The 15,961-nt window shown below is 43.6% G+C and overlaps 1 protein-coding gene across 5 annotated transcripts in view; it reads right to left on the reverse strand.

The window, feature by feature from the left end:
• The window catches only part of Fam178b (family with sequence similarity 178 member B), a 100,350-nt gene extending 89,121 nt beyond the window's left edge, over nt 1-11,229 (reverse strand). For all 5 annotated transcript variants that reach the window (XM_040270763.2, XM_040270761.2, XM_040270764.2 and 2 more), the window contains exon 1: nt 11,043-11,229. The gene's annotated coding sequence lies outside the window, so the exon portion shown is untranslated. The remainder of the gene's footprint in view (nt 1-11,042) is intronic.
• Between the last annotated feature and the right edge of the window lie 4,732 nt (nt 11,230-15,961).

Genomic DNA, 15,961 nt, shown 5'->3' on the forward strand with positions numbered 1-15,961 from the left:
CCCCCTGCCTCAGCTTCCTAAGCAGTGAAGACTATGAGTATGTGTCACTTGTCCTGAATCTGTGAACTTTTAGATAGGTCAGTTGAGATTATCCTGTCAGGGCAATAGAATGAAAACAGAATGAAGAAAATGAGCAGAGCTCAGATGCCGTGGTGCACAACGAAGCCCCAGGGTCTGAGGAGAGGAGAGATCGGGCTGGGGCTGGGGCTCAGTGGTACAGTGCTTGCCTAGCAAGTGTAAGGTTCTGGGTTCCATCCTCAGCACCACATAAGAATAAATAAATAGGGCTGGGGATGTGGCTCAAGCGGTAGCGCGCTCGCCTGGCATGCGTGCGGCCCGGGTTCGATCCTCAGCACCACATACCAACAAAGATGTTGTGTCCGCCGAGAACTAAAAAATAAATATTAAAAATTCTCTCTCTCTCTCCCCTCTCTCACTCTCTCTTTAAAAAAAAAAAAGAATAAATAAATAAATAAAAATTATAGTCGAGGTGTTTCCATATTTGATGAAAACATTAATCTACACTCCCAGGAAGTTTGATGAACTCAAGGACATCCACAACCAGATACATAATCATCAAATCGCCAAAGATGGACAAAGAATCTCAAAAGCAGGAAGAGAGAAATGACTCATCCCATACAAAGGATCTGTGACAAGATTAATTGTCTGCTAATCTGTTAATCTCATCAGAAACCCTGGAGGGTAGAAGGCTCCCCCAAACATTCAGAGTGCTAAAAGGAAAGAAATCTGTCAACCAAGACGATAGACCCAACAAAGGTGTCTTCTAAAAAGGAGGGGAAATTAAGATATTCTCATGCAAACAAAAGTGCTGCTAGCCAACCTGTCTTGCCAGACATAATAAAGTCAGTCCTTCAGACTGAAGTGAAAGGAGAGCAGAGTAACTTGAGTCCACTCGAAGAAATGCAGAGTACCAATAATACAGGATGAACCTCAGGCCACACAAGTGCATTTTTCTCCTAAAAGGTAACTCCTTTTTCTATCTGATTTAAAAGACTATCACGCAATTCAATACTTAAAATCTATTTTAATGGACACAAAGCACATAAAGTTATAATTTAAATAACGGGGTGGGGGTACAGCTCAGTGGCAGAGCACTTCACTCCCATGCACAAAGCCCTGGGTCCGACCCCTAGCAGCACCGCCCCCTTGGCCCAAAAAAATCCCAAATGAGAAAAACAGCACAAAGTAGGGAACAGGAAACAGAGCTCTATAGGAACAAAGTTTTTTTATATTATTGAAATGTTATTTTTTTTGAAAGACCATAAGGCAGATTTTACTCAGTGGGTGTGCATGGGCTGGGGATATAGCTAATGGCAGAGCGCTTGCGTAGCTTGTTTGAGGCCCCGGGTTCCACCCTCAGTACTGCAAAAAACAGTTGGGGGGGAACATGATGATAAGTATAGGCACCACCACGGCAACTGCACTGACAGTGGGGCAGAGAGAGTGGGCTCAAGCCCCTAAACTGGCATTAATCTAACAAAATTGTAAGAACTCTGTGATAGTTCTACATAAATAAGTACACAAGTACCATTGCATTTTAGTTTGTGACTCCTCTTTTTTTTCCTCCCTGCATTTAAAAGACAAACACATGCCAGGTGCAGTGGTACAGACCCATAATCCTGGTTACTCAGGAAGCTGAGGCAGGAGGGTCACAAATTTGAGGCCAGCAATTCAGTGAGACTCTGGGAATATAGTCAATGCTAGAGTAACTCTGGATTCAATACCCATAATGCAAATAAATAAATTAAAGACAAACACATTTATTATTTATTTATATTATTATTTATGCAACTCTGTTAACAGAATAAAGATATAATCTATGACAACAAAAATAAGAAGGTGTACAGTTGCGAAGGAATCAAGGTTCTGAATGTTAATAAAGTTAAACTGCTATTAATTCAAATTAACTTGTTATAAAATTGAGGTCTAAATTATAATCTCTGGGTAATGAATATGACAATAACTTAAGAATTCACAGCAAAGGAAATGAAGAAACAATTAAAATAACACACTACAAAAATCAATTAACACAGCTGGGCACAGTGGTGCACACCTGTAATCCCAGGGGCTCGGGAGGCTGAGGCAGGAAGACTGCAAGTTCAAAGCCAGCTTCAGCAACCATAAGGCATTAAGCAACCCAGTGAGACTCTGTCTCTAAATAAAATACAAAATAGGGCTGGGGATGTGGTTGACTGCCCCTGAGTTCAATTCCTGGTACTTACTCACTCCCTTCCCCAAATCAATAAACACAAGAGAAGGCATGGAAAAACAGAAAGACCCAAGACACACAGAAAATAAAGAGCACAATGGTAGAGGCTTCTCATTACCAGTAATTAGCTTAAAAATAAATAGAATAAATGCTTCAATAAAAAGAGGTAGAGATTGGCAGAAAGGTTGAAGAAATGCCTAGTATCAGTATAAGTACTATTCCTTTTTCAGTCTCTAGCAAATTGTGACTTCGGTTTTCCTGTCACAACTATCGATGTGAAAATAATTTGTCAAGTTGTGGGTTTATTTTTCTTTATTTGGCATTCAATTTTTTAATATGAGATTCTAATGTTTTTTCAGTTGTGGACAATTCTGCTATTTATTATTCTCTCAGATAATACTTTCTAACTCTTAACTCTTTTCTTATGTATTTATTATTTATATCATTTTAAAGTGAGTTCAAAACAAAAGGAAACCAAAGGGATATGATAGTTTCAAGCTTACAAAGACCAAGATTTGATACCACACTTAATCACTAAACAATTATTAACTTATAGAATTAATCATATAAAAAAAGAGAGATTGGCAGAACAGATTAAAAAATCCAATCCAACTCTATGATGACTTTGTATGCAAAAGAAAAATAGGCTAAAGACATGAGAATGGAAAAATATATTGAAAGCAGATAGTAACCAAGAGAAAGCTGGAGTAGTTCTACTCACATTGACAGTTCTACTCACATTGATGTCAGAAATTACTATCAGAGACAAAGAAAGACATTACATACTAATGTAACTAAGGGCCACCCATCAAGAAGGTAGAACAGGCTGGTAGCAGGCGCATGCTTACAATCCTAGCACCTCAGGAGGCTGAGGTAGAAGGATCACAATTTAGCGAGACCCTGTCTCAAGATTTAAAAATAAAATAAAAACTGAAAATTTAACTCGTAAAGTATAAAGCATCCCTTGGCTCAATCCCCAGTACCAAAAAAAAAAAAAAAAATGTAACAGAGATGTTGGTCAAAGGATAAAAAATTTCAGCCAGATGTCACCTGAGTAATTCCAGCAATTTGGGAGGCTGAGGCAGGAAAACCACAAGTTCACGGCCAGCATCAGCAACTTAGTGAAACTGTCTCAAAATAAACTAAAATAAAAATCGATGGAGATAAATCAAGCTAAGTGGTAAAGTGTGCTTGCCTAGCTCAGGTAAGGCCCTGATTCAATACTCAATACCAGTGGTAGTGGGTGGAGGGATTTACAAATTTCAATTAGAAAGCAGGAATAAATACTAGAGAGATGTTGTACAACACAGTGAGTACAATTAATGAAGAAGTATAGTATTCTTGAAAATTGCTGAGTAGATTTTAAATATTCTCAACAGGGCAAAATTAAAAGTACAAGAAATAATGTCTATGTTAATTAGCTTGATTTAGCCATTCTATAAGGTGGACATGTTTCATATTGATACATACAATTTTTATTTTTCAATCAAAATCAATAAATTACTATTGTTATTATTATTTTTGCAGTATTGGGGATTAGACCCAGGACCTGAACATGCTTGCCAAGCACTCTACCAATGAGCTACATCCCTAGTCCAAATTTAATTAATTAATTAATTTAAAGGAGCTATAATTATTATAAATATGTACATACCTAAAAACAACCCCCAAATATATGAAGCTAGTTAACAGAACTAAAGGGAGAAATAGGCTGTTAAAAAATAACTGTTGAAGGCTTTAACAGCCTACTTTTTTTTGGTACTGGGGATTGAATCCAGGTGCACTTAACCATTGAGTCACATTTTTTAGTTAGAGACAGGGTCTCACTAAGTTGCTTAAGGCCTGCCTCACTGTTGCTGAGGCTGGCTTCCCACTTGTGATCCTCCTGCCTCAGCCTTCAGAGCCACTGGGATTACAGGTGTGCACCACTATGCACAGTTTAATAATGAAACAACTAGGGCTAGGGATGTGCCTCATAGTGGAGTGCTTGCCTAGTATGCATTCAATCTCAGCATCTCAAAAAAAAAAAAAAAAAAAAGAAAAGAAAAGAAAAGAAAAGAAAGAAAGAAAAAACCAACTAAAAAGAAACAAACAACTAGACAGAAGATAAAAATAAAACAGGGGGTGCTGGAGTGGCTCAGTGGTAGACTGCTTGCCTAGCACTCTATCACATAAAATATAAAATAAATAAAAATATAAATAAATAAAATAAAGTTATATAAAAAAGAGGACTTGAACAACAATATAAAACAACCATTCCTAACATACAGACTTCATCTGATGACAGCAGAACTCACATTCTTCTCAAGTACACATTGAATTGTTTCAGAACAGATCACTTTAGGTTACAAAGGAGTCTGAATAAGTCTAAAAAGACTGAAATTATACAAAATTTCTTCAGACTGCAGTAGAAGCTCCTGGGTTTATATCTGAGAGACTTGAAATGTCCACATAAGATCTTGTAGGCAAATATCCATAATAGACCTAAAGTGGTAACAACCCAAATGCCCATCGGTTGTTGAATGGATAAACCAAATGTGGCATTATCCACAGAATGAAATGCTGTTCAGTCACAGAAAAGAATGAAGTGCGCTTTGGCTCTGATGGACTTGGGAAAGAACCGAGCCATGACCAACTACAGACTGCGTGCTTCCACCCACTGGGTATCAGAGAAGGCAATGCCAATGAGACAGAAGCAAACCAGCAGTTGTCTAGGCTTGGGAGAGAGGAGAGAAGTTGGATATGACAGCTGAGGGATGTGAGTATCCCTATAGGGGAGTGATGGAAATGTCTTAAAACTGTGGTAAAAGTAGCACCATACTATGAACTGCATGTTTCAAATGAGTGAATTGTATGATATATGAATTATGTCTCAATAAAACTGCTTCAAAAAAGTAAACAACACAGCCAGGTGAAATGGCATGCCCTTGTAGTCCCAGTTTCTTGGGAGGCTGAGGAGGAAGATGGCTTGAGCCCAAGTGTTTGAGGCCAGCATGGGCAACATAGCAAGACCCAATCTCCCCACCCCACCCCCCCAAAAAAGGTAAATACATGAAAAGTAAAATCAAAGATCACTGCTGCTGCTGAAGCAGGAGCTTCCAAAAGGACAAAGGAAGCCAGCCACACAAAACCAGGAAAAGGTGCCCCCACTGTACCTGCTGATCAAGAGGCAAGAAAGAAAAACAAAGCAAAGAGAAAAAAGTAATGCTCGAGCCTTCTAGAAAAATTCCATGTGAGTGATAATGCATTCTGAGGATCTACAGGCGAGGAAAGAATTAGCAACTGCTCTTCAAAAACGCTTTCATCTGAGGATCTTAAAAGCACCAAACGAATTTGCAACATCTGCCAAAGACAAAAAAACTTCTACCAGCAAACCAAGAAAACGTGTCAGTGCTCCCAAGTCCCTGGAGATGCTAAAACCAAATATAAAAAGAAACTGCTGATGCGCCCATGCAACCAGCTCCCACAGCCAAAGCCACATGGGTGGGGGGGGGGGCTAAGGGGGCGAGGGAGGCCAGGGGGCGAGGGAGGCCAGGGGGCGAGGGGGCGAGGGGGAAGATACTTTCTTTCTCCTTTTCAGAGCAGCTTCTTTTCTGAGCACAAGTGCTCTCTGTCATCCCAACAATGCCGAGCCCCAAGTCCCTGTGACATAATGCCAGCCTTTGTTCCACTCTGGAGTGGACGGCTGTGCTGTACCCGTTTTGGCCACCCCTCAAGGTCCCCTAGCCGGCATGTCTGTGTTTGCAAGTTGAGCAGTTCATGAGGGGCAGGGGAGTCCTCTTGGGGGAGCTCTTTAAAGCGGATCAGAGGAGCAAACGTGTCACCGCTGACTGCAGGAATGATACAATCTATCAGGTCCGCTTCATCCTTATGAGGAAGCTCTGTGTGTCTTTGCCACACCAGCTAGCTGGTTCTCTTCTTCAGTCCTTCAGTGTAGAAGGGAAGCCTTGTCTCTGCACCCAGAGTCCAGCCCAGGGCCTGGTTCGGAATGGATTCTCAGCCAATAAAGTGGCTGGGGTCACTGTGCATGAAGACGCAACATACCAAACACTGAGGCTGGGCCCAAGACACATGCAGAAGAGCCTACCAGACTAAGCATGCGGCTGAGTGAACCTGCACAAAGTAAACCCACCTAGACCACATTACCCAAGGAAAAATAATAGCACATTAGCTCCATCCAGAGCCCCCCTCATCTCCCTCCCAACCAGCACTCCCAGCTGCTGCCCCAAAGGTGAGACCCTAACACCACAGGCTCATTTTGCCTATTTTAAAATATGAAACCAGACAGTATAGATTCTTTGTTTCTGGCTTCTTTTGTGCAATGCTACTTGTGTCAATGTTCACTGTCAGTGTCATCACTGTATAGTACTCCATCATACAAATATCTATTTAGTTCTTCTGCTAATGATGGATGTCACTCTTTCTCATTTTTTTTTTTCCAGTACCAGGGATTGAACTCAGGGGCACTTGACCACTGAGCCACATTCCCAGTCCTATTTTGTATTTTATTAGAGATAGGGTCTCACTGAGTTACTTAGCACCTCGCTAACTTGCTGAGTCTGGCTTTGAACTTGCCATCCTCCTGCCTCTACCTTGCAAGCCACTGAGATTACAGGCATGTGCCACCATGCTCAGCTTCATTTTTTTACTATTATGAATAATGAACACTGTTACATAGCTCCCTTCCCTCTCTCCCTCTTTTTGGGAATGTACCTGGCTGTCAAACTGATGACTCTCAGGAAATAGATATTTTTATTTATATAGATAAAGCCAGATAGTTTCAAAGAGATAGAATGAACTTATCTTCTGTATTAGTCAGTTGTTCGTAACAACAATGAAACACCTGAGGCAGGCTAATTTGTAAGAACACCCAGCGTCCAGCCTGGGGCCTGGTTTGGATAATGTTTTATCATTATTTTTCTCCAGTGTGTGTGCCTTTATGGTGTTAATACGTGATTTTGATGCTGTTGAGTACTGGCCAGTTATTTTGTAGTCCATCAGTTTAGGCTTTTGTGTTGCTTCCTTGTGATTGCAAGAATACATGGATGTGAAGCTGTATCCTTCTCAGTACGTCCTATTAGAAGGCACACGATGTCTATCCATCTGTTTGCTGGTGTTGCTAATTTCCATCTCTTGGCTAAAGTGGAATCTGCCAGGTCTCTGCTGTTGTACCATGGTCTTCCCCTTGATAATTAACAAGGATATTTTAAGATGCTTTCAGACTAAACATTGTTTCTCATCATACTTTCAGTTCCTAGTTTTCCTATCCACTGAAGATTTTTTGTTTTGTTTTTCCCCCCAAAAAACCTATGGTGATCAACAATACTTCCCACAAATCCAACTGTAATCTGGAAAACCATGGGACATTTATTATGAAAACATCCCCAAAGTCATCCTCAATGATTAACAACAACAACAAAACTAGCAGATTGGAGGTGGCTGTGGCAGCATCCTCAAGCACAGTGCTTGTGTCCAAAAGGAGAGAGAGGTAACTGCTCAAAGTCTCCTTTTCCATACAAACAACGAGCTCAACAGCAGGCCGGGACAAGTCTTGCATGCTCCAAGTGTCTATTTCTAGAAGGACTACAAGTCAGCCAGGGAGTGGTGGGGCGCAGAGGTCAAGTTCAGCCCCAGGTCTCTGGTCAGAGGGTGAGCCCTGGCCTCATGTCTCCAGCAGATTCTCACTCAGCTGTCCAATTCCCCCCCCCCCCACAGCTGGAGACCTGCTCACCTGTTAAATACCATACCTGGCACAGGTAACCTGCTGTGAAAGCTGGGACTTAAATACTCTGAAGTTTAATTAGTGAATCTCTCTGGGGGCAAAGTCACCAAATGAGGTGACATGCAGGTGGGCTCTGATTTATTTATTTATTTATTTATTTTTATTGATTGTTCAAAACATTACAGAGCTCATGATATATCATCTTTCATACATTTGACTCAATTGGGTTTTGAACTCCCATTTCTACCCCAAATACAGATTGCAGAATCACATCTGTTACATACTCACATTTTTACATAATGGCATATTAATGACTGTTGTATTCTGCTACCTTTCCTATCCCCTACTATCACCCCTCCCCTGGGCTCTGATTTATGAGTGGACTAAATCCCAAATTTCATTTGAGAAGCCAAGTGTTGGAAATGAGCATGGCTGGGGAGGAATGCGGTCTCCCATAAGCTCACAAGGCCAGGGAGCTCCAGGGCCCCCCGCAGCCCTTGCTCACAGAATGAGCCCCCAAGATGAATGGCTTCATCCCCCCCTCTTCCTGGTACCTGGGTACCAGGAAGGCAGCTCATGCCAGCTGGTTCAATACAGTTCCAGGACGCAAGCCCCAATTCAGCATCTGCCATGTGTCAGGCCTTGGGAAACCAAGGAGGAGAACGACAAGGTCTCTGTCCTGGAGGAACCAGCAGCAAAGAAAGGGTCTCTGCCACAGACAGACCCAGGGCCACTGCTCATGGGCTCAGCAGTATGTTCAGACTGGCCAGTCCCAAGGTTTGTGAACCAGGGCTACCTGATCAGTGGGCAGCTAAGTCTGGCTGCCTTCAGGCACATGTCACTCAAAGGTTCTGATCTGCCAGCGGTTACATGATGCTCCCACTTCACCTGGAAAGAAGACACACACTAGCTCTTTCTTCCCTTTCCAACTCACAAAGTAGCGCTCGCTCTCTCTCCCCCCCCCCCCCTCTCTATATATATGAGCTTTTACTAATCTGTTCCTTCACCTTCCTTGAAAACATAAACATTTTCAAAGAGGAAGAAATAGTAGTAGAGTTGGATAACAGGTTATCTTTTTGGCTTGAGTCTCTAACTCTGATATCTGCAACCAACTACATTATAGCTGATCATCCCCCTTTATCAGAGGTAAATGCCACTGATTTTAAGGGCTCTGTTACTTTCTGTGCCACTGAGACAGAGAAACTGTTGCCCAGTGAGCGATAACACAAGGAAGGATACCAACAATTAGGGGACCCAACCCAACTTCAGAGCTTTCACAATGTGAACATAGTGATCCTGAATCAGTGCAAAGCAATCCATCTGGTTAGTCCCACATGCTCAGGCCTGTATGCTAGGTGTCTTGACTGGAAGCCAGGAGTGGACAGAGGTGCTGCTACAGTCAATGGGGAGACAGCATTAACATTTATCTTTACTACTTCTCCTCAAGCCCCTAATACCAAACCAGACACCCAGAACCAGTTTCTCCTCAATCTCACTTGAATTCTTTTCAAAGAACTGCAATTATTTGCATATGTGTGTGTGTGTGTGTGTGTGATGTGTGTGTATCCACACACACATCACACACTTACATACATATATAAATATTTATAAGTACATGTGTACATGCAAATGTGTGCATGTGTGATGTGTGTACATGTTTGTGTACATATGCAAATGTGTGCACATATATATGCATGTGCATATATGTATCATCTGTGTATGTGCAATGTGTGTACATAAGTACATTCATCAGCATATATGTATACGTGTGTATATGTGATTTGTGTACATGTATGTGCACATATGTAAATATGTGCAGTATGATGTGTGTGAAGGAATGCATGTGTGTATGCATGCGGGGATGGAACCCAGAGCTTCATGCATTCTGGGCAAACGCTCTACCATGGAGCTACACCCCCAGCAACTCTCTTTAATCTCAGTGCCCTTGGCTGGCTCAGCCTTGTAAGTCACTCTCCAACACAGCCCAGGGACTGTGGCTCCCTCTCCAAATCCTGCAAACCCCAACCCAGAGCCTGTGCCTGTCAACGTCCCTTCCCAACCTCTCCCAGTCTCCATCATGGTCTCACAGTGTGATTTCAACATATCACCTCAGTTCTTTGTTCTTTTACCTTCCCAGCTATAAGTAAAATGAAATAATCTATCTCAAAGTATAGCCATGAGGCCAAACAATTATAAAATCCAAAATGCTGTGAGCTTTGATGTCAAAGGAGCCAAGATTAATTCAGAATATTACAGTTGCCCTATTTCTGTGATATTGCTTTCTCAAGGTACCTTATTATAACACCATGTTTTATATCTGTCCTTTTAAACAAATATTTAGTAGCCCAGGGACACTAGCAAGGGGAGAGGCTCTGGTCAGCAGGCACTCAGCTCATAATTTGAAAGATGAAAGGAGATGAGTTTTAGCCACAGAGAAAAGTAAAACAGTCTCCAGGGCCATAAACTCCACATCCATCAAACTGGGCAGGGACTGGGAACGGAATATCTTTATGGAAAAAGCAACAGTAACTATCCTCTGTGCCCTGGAGATTATTAAGAAAGAAAACACATTGGGCTAGTGATAGATGCCTGTAATCCCAGCAACTGAGGAGGCTGAGGCAGGAGGATCACAGTTTGAGGTCACTGCACCTGGGCAACTTAACAAGACCCTGTCTCATTAAAAAAAAAAAAGAGAGAGAGAAAGAGAGACAGGAGGATACAAGTCATTGGTGGAGTGCCCTTGGGTCCAGTACCAAAAATAATAATTAAGTTTAAAATTTTGAAACAAAGAAAATACAACTCCCTGAGTCAACCAAATCATAAGCCATTTTTTGTTTTTTTCAAGCGAGTTTGAAAAAGGTCCATCTCAACAAGCCAGGCCTTGGCACAGGGGAGGAGGCCTATCCCTCTTGGGCACAGGGAGGGGACCAGGCCTGGCCACCTTGGTGTGGGCCTCCCCGGCACCCAGCACAGAGCCAGCGGGAAACACACAAGGGGACCCACACTGGTCCCGACTGGGCTCTGGACTGGTCGCGTGCCCGCCACCGGCCAGGCCACCGGAGCCTGGTTCCTCAGCTTGGGTTTCCTCACCTGTCAAGTGGCGCTGCTGATCCTACCCCCTGAGCTGAGATGGAGGCCACGTGCGAAGCGCGTGGGCAGGAGGCCAGGGAGGCCGCCAGCGAGCGCGGGCAGACGGCAGGGACAGGCTGCCAAGGCCTGGGCGGCCGGGCTGTGGGGGCAACGTTGCGCCTGTCCCGGCAACAGGCGCCGCGTTCCCGCATGCGCAGCTGCGAAGCCTGCTCCCAGCGCGAGCGCAGCCGCGTGCGCAGCCACGTGCGCAGATGCGTGCGCAGACCGGTAGGCTTCTTGCCCCTGCAGGCCACGCACTGACGTCATCCCAGCTAGCAATCTGCGCTGCCCTTAAGCTTGTTAAGTCACTCAGCCTGGAGACCCTGGTGTGCATTGTACTGGTGAGGGCCCTCGGGGTGGCATCAAGACTTGAATTTGGAACAGACCATAGGCCACTACTAGACCTTCCAGATCTTTCCAAAGTTGAGACACCACAATGTGCAGTGTACTCGGCTCCTGACACCTTCCAGGGCTCACAGGTGCCACAGTTTGCTTTCCTGGGAGTGTATCTGCGTGTGCATGAGTGTGTATGTGAGTCTCAGGGTATGTGGGCCCTTAGAGTCGCGCTCTGCAAATACTGGTTGAGCCCTGGCACTGCATCTGGCATCGAGCTAGGCCATCTACACACACACACACACACACACACACACACACACACACACACACATTTTTTCCCCTTAGTCTCAATCACTCCTGTTATCAGTGAAAATTCCCACCCTATATCTGGGAAACTGATTTTTTGGGGTGGAGGGTGGGGAAGCTGATTTTTAAGTAAGCCTCGTGGATGACTAATGAGTGATCCTCCAGGACCTTAGGGCTGAGTTGAGCAGAGCTTTGCCACACTGTAGCTAGAAATCTGGCAAGGTTTGTGCCCAGCTGAGGAAGCCAGGATAGGATGCGCCAGAAGGCAGCGGTCCTGGTGTGTTTGCGTGTCTTCCCAATTACTACTTGACCTTTTGCTACTTTTGATGGATTCCTTCAGGAGCTTGGACCCATTAATTCATCTGACTTCCAGTTGTCACAAGGAATTTTGAAGAGGTTGACAGCAGTCGCTCTGAACTCATTCCTGCTCTTTGCAGAACCCCTGCCATTTTAAATGTTTAGGTGGATCCGTTTAATGAGCACCATTTGACAGTTTAATATAAAGAGACAGCAAACCCCAGGCAAAATTGAGAATAATAACCTATACAAGAATAATCCTTTTTCATTGTACAAATTGCTTCCAGAAACGTCACCTCATTTGATCCTCATGGCAGGCTGGAGGGTGCTATTACTAGGAATATTTTTCAGATGAAGAAACTAAGGCTTGAGACCACCTGCCCTGCCTGGAGCCATACAATGGGTTATGAGAGCTGGGACTCAAGCCCAGGGGTCTTGTTGATGTTGGCCAGTGTTTTTCCAAGTCTCTCAGGGTTTTGGCCTGACTTTTTTTTTTTTTTTTTTTTTTTTAGTAGTGGGGATTGAATCCAGGGATGCTTAACCATTGAGCCACATTTACAGATCTTTTCATTTTTTATTTAGAGACAGAGCCTCATCAAGTTGCTGAGGGCCTCACTAAGTTGCTGAGGCTGGCTTTGAACTTGAGATCCTCTTGCCTCAGCCTCCCAAGCCACTGGGATTAGAGGTATGCACCAATACGCCTGGCTTGCCCTCACTTTAAGACCCCATCTCAAAGAAAAAAAATCACTACAGGCAAGGTGGCCTTCTCCTTCCAAATCCTCCTATGTGAGTGACTGCTTATTCTTCCAAAACTTGGCCTGGTGGAGTGATACTTTCAGTTATTATACTCACTTACAATCTTCCTCTTCATGTGAGTACCATTTATTGGTCACTTAGTATGTGCTTACATGTACCACATACATTGTAATTTAACCTTTATGACACTCCTACCCATAAGAGGCCGTTGTTTTCAACAGGTTCCTGGGCTAGGCTGCAGCAGAGCAGACTAAATCAGAATGGCATACTCATGCTAGGTGCCAGTAATCCAACTGAACTCTGAAACCAGTCGTTCAGATAGCAACACTAGGAGCTTCATAGCAACTAATTATAAAGGGGCCACTTTACCTGGGCTGGCATGCTAAGGATGTCCCCTTGGTTTTAAACGAATAAGGAAAGTAATTGAAACAACCAATCTACTTCTTGTTCGGTTTCTGCTTTCCTCAGCCCTTTTCTGTCTATAAAACCAAACTTCTCTGCTTAGCTTATTGGAACACTCATTCTTTTTATGGACTGAGATGTTGCCCTCATTCTGGAATCACAAATAAGAGCCAATTAAGATTTTTGAACTAGATTTGTTGTAATTTTGTCTTTTAACACTAAAAAAGGGAAATTGGAGATTCACGGGGGGGGGGGGTTAAGTAAGTTATACAGCCGCTGGGTCCAGGGCCATTTGAAGTTGTGTGTCTTTTATTCTGGAGGCCAGGCCTTGTCCTCCATATTCTACTGACTGATTTCAAAACAGTCATTAGAGAAAGATAGAAAATAGAAACTGCAAAGAGAATGAAGAGCCGGTTTTGTTCCGGAAGTCTAATGTCACTGTTGTGAATGGACAGCAAGTCTGGCACTGAACGTTAATGAGGTCTCAGGGAAAAAAAAAAAAAGAAGAAAAGGAGTGGGAACACAGAGGGGTTTTGGGAGAAAGAAACAGAAATTTTTCCCTTAATTGCATTCCCAAAGTAATTCCTCATGTAGGATATTATGTCAAGTCTTGGCATTGGAATTGGGATTTGCAAGTTATCTGTGTAAGTAGGAAAAGCATCAAAGAAGAAGGGAACAGAGTGTGCAAAAACGTAAATGCAGATGGAGTGCTTAAGGACAGGGATGTCACTTACCAACAGGGAAGCCCGGGACTCCCAGAGGACCTCTCAGGGAGTGGCAGAACCCGGTTTAGGCTCAGGGTCAAGGAACAGAGGCCACTCCTAGTTGAGAAAGGTTTGAGACAAGGACCCCCAAAGGAGCCAGTTGAAGGATTCACAGGGGAGTGCATGGCACTCTGGGGACGATTGCTGAGAAAGAAGCCATACACTGACAAGAGAGACAGGAGGGGACCATGGGTCAGTGCAGGATTTTCTCCTCCCAGATCTACATAGGCAGAGGAAAATTTAAGCTCTGTCTCTTGATGTCATTTTGGGAGAACCTTCTAGAAGCTTCCTTCTGAACATCCTGCCCTGTCTGAGCTGGATTGTTGTTTGAGGTGAGTGCTCCGTTCAGATGAGCTGTCCCCACAGCCCGCAGGTTCCTTAGTTTATTCCTTGAATGTAGACATGTGGGGCATGCTTACTGCAGTTTCTTCTCAAGGCCTCACCAAACCAGCGTGGTTGTCTTTCGGGCAGTCGACCGGAGTTTAGTGAATACTTACTGTGTGCTGAGCTGTATGCCAGGTGTATGCATGTGTCCCAGGAGGCTCTGCCTGGGTGAGCTCATCCCTTAACAGGAGGGAAAAGTAGACACAGCCCTAGCAGCACCAGAGACAGCTGAGCCATCTCTCACCCTCTGCCTTGCTACATCTGGCCCCATTTATCTCCTTCTGTCTTCTGCCCTTCTGCAGTAAGAAGACCCTGACCATGTTCAGAAGCAAGAGTTGAAAAATGAACCTCTTTCCTTCATAAATTAACCAGTCTTAGGTGTTATGTGACAGTAGCAGAAAATAGACTGAGATGGTTTGATTTTTAAAAATTGAGATGTAGGGGCTGGGGTTGTGGCTCAGCAGTAGAGCACTCACCTTGCACATGCAAGGCGCTGGGTTCTATCCTGGGCCTATAAAGATAGATGAATAAAACAAAGATATTGTGTCAACTATAACTAAAAAATAAATATATAAAAAATTTAAAAAATTTAAAAATTGAGATGTAATTTAAATACCATAAATTTCACCCTCTTCATTATTTTATTTTTTTGGTACTGGGGATTCAACTCAGGGACACTTGACCACTGAGCCACATCCTCCCCCCTATTTTGTATTTTATTTAGAGACAGGTTCTTCCTGAGTTGCTTAGTGCCTCACGCTTGCCAAGGCTGGCTTTGAACTTGCGATCGATCCTCCTGTCTCCAATGGGATTACAGTCATGTGCCACTGCCCCCATGTCCCTCCCCATTGTTTGGTCCTGGGGATTGAACCCAGGAGCCCTTTACCCACTGAGATACATCCCCCACCCTTTTTGTTTTTTATTTTGAGACTGGTCTTGCTAAGTTGTTGAGGCTGGTCTCAAATTTATGACCCCCTACCTCAGCCTCCCAAATTGCTGGGATTACAGGTGTGTGCCACCACACCTGAAGAAAATTCACGGTTTTAAAGGATACAGTTCAGTGTTTTTTAGAAGTGCACAAGGTTTTGCGATCATTAGCAGTATCTAATTTCAGAACATTCTCAAAAGAGAAACCAAGCTACCCACCAGCAAATACTGCCCATTTCTCCTTTCTCACAGGAAACCACCGATCTACTGTCTCTATGAATTCACCTATTTCAAAGTTTGTTTGTTTGTTTGTTTGTTTTTGGTACTGGGGAGTGAATCTATGGCCTTGGGCATTCTAGGAAAGCACTATCCCACTTTGTTACATCCCTGGTCTTTTTAATATTACCTAGTGACAAGGCCTTTGCACCCTGACTGCTCTCAAACTTGAGATTCTCCTGCCTCAGCCTCCTGAGTCACTGGGATCATAGGCATGCACTACTGCTGTGGCTTATTCTGGATATTTCGTTTAAATGGAACCACAAAGCTGGGTACAGTGGCACAGACCTGTAATCTCAGCGACTCAGGAGGCTGAGCAGGTGAATGGCAATTTCAAGGCGGCCCTCAGCAACTTAGCAAGACCCTGTCTCAAAATAAAAAAAGATAAAGAGGGCTGGGGATGTGGCTCAGTGGTTAAGCACCTCTGGGTTC

The sequence above is a fragment of the Ictidomys tridecemlineatus genome, chromosome 12 (genome assembly GCF_052094955.1).
Source record: "Ictidomys tridecemlineatus isolate mIctTri1 chromosome 12, mIctTri1.hap1, whole genome shotgun sequence".
NCBI lineage: Eukaryota > Metazoa > Chordata > Mammalia > Rodentia > Sciuridae > Ictidomys > Ictidomys tridecemlineatus.